Consider the following 1,417-nt stretch of genomic DNA (forward strand, 5'->3'; position numbering starts at 1 on the left):
TAGAAGTAAGTCTTTCAGTTCATTAACTAAGTTTACTCTTCCTCCCCTCACCAAAACAAATCTTGAGTTCTATAGGAAAGACAGATTACTACATTCCAAAAAGTCTCTTTGTTGTGCCTGTAATCCTAGCACTCTGGGAGGCCAAGGCCTGAGTTCGAGACCAGCCTGAGCAAGAGCGAAACCTCATCTCTAAAAATCGCTAGGGAGCTAATTGGGAGCCTGAGGCAAGAGAATGGCTTGAGTCCAAGAGTTTGAGGTTGCTGTGAGATATAACGCCACGGGACTCTACCTAGGGCAACAAAGTGAGACTCTGTCTCAAAAAAAAAAGTCTCTTTAATTAGAGCATAATATATACACTTTGAGAAAATAACATATCTTTTGTTCATTATTATGCTTCTGTCCTCTCCAAATTAAGCAGACCACAGGGACCAGTTCTCACTGGTAGGGAAAAACATGATTCCCCCTCCATATTGAGACTACTTAAATAACTTATTAATATTTCTACTTGAAGTCACATATGTATTTGATACTACTTATTCAAGGAAATTTCTCCTGAACTGCCAATATTGACTCTTTCTATTTGATTATTTAACCTGGAAAAGGAGGTTAGCTGGGAGATGGAGAAAGAACACAGGAACAAAGAAGAAAGAAATAGAAAAGAAGATTCATGGAAGAAGACTATACTACTTAGGGATATCATGATCAGAGTTCATATGATCACTTGTGAAAGATTAACTCAGAGGAGAGGGGCTTGGAGACCAGAAAAGAAAATGGAGGCAGTAAATGGCACTTTGGGAAAGAACCAATCAGAGAGGGTTTAAGCTTTCTGTTCTCTTATGCAGTTGTTGGGAGGGTTCTCCATCCTAGCTACACAAGTACTGCCAAAGTCTCAAACAAGTCATTAGCTTATTCTAACAGGTCTTTTTAGTGCAAGTGATGGAAAGAAGCAACACGGAGCAGGAAACAGTTGTTGAATAACAAGTAGTCAGGCAGGTTACTACAAAGCATGTTTGGAAACTCCTAAAACACAATATATTATATTGACATTTTGATTTGGCAAAGACTGAATAAAACTCAAGAATGATCAGACTGCCTGGGGCCAATCAGGTTCATGCAAAGGGGGTTTCTTCTGAAGTTTATTCAGTGTCATAAATTCTTCCTCTGGCTCCCTCCTTATCCTTGATTCAAACAAGTGGTCGGAGAAGTTCATTCGGTACACATTTTGGTACATGATAAACTATATAAGCAGGTACCTCCTGATCTTTCTCACTGTTACAGGAGAGAAATCAAAAAAATTGAGAATGAATAAGCAACTCTTCCTCCTTTGGAACAAGCAAGCCAAAACTGTTAAAAACAAACCTGCACACTCTTGTGTAGTTTCCCAAGTAAAAGACATGGAATCCCTGCCTTCCCCTAG

The 1,417-nt window shown here is 39.2% G+C and overlaps 1 protein-coding gene across 2 annotated transcripts in view; it reads right to left on the bottom strand.

Moving 5' to 3' along the window:
* Positions 1 to 1,417, bottom strand: part of HMGCS1 (3-hydroxy-3-methylglutaryl-CoA synthase 1) — a 26,035-nt gene that overhangs the window by 20,510 nt on the left and 4,108 nt on the right. The window lies entirely within an intron of this gene.

This window comes from Otolemur garnettii, unplaced genomic scaffold, assembly GCF_000181295.1.
Source record: "Otolemur garnettii isolate 467f Iridium unplaced genomic scaffold, OtoGar3 scaffold00063, whole genome shotgun sequence".
Lineage (NCBI taxonomy): Eukaryota > Metazoa > Chordata > Mammalia > Primates > Galagidae > Otolemur > Otolemur garnettii.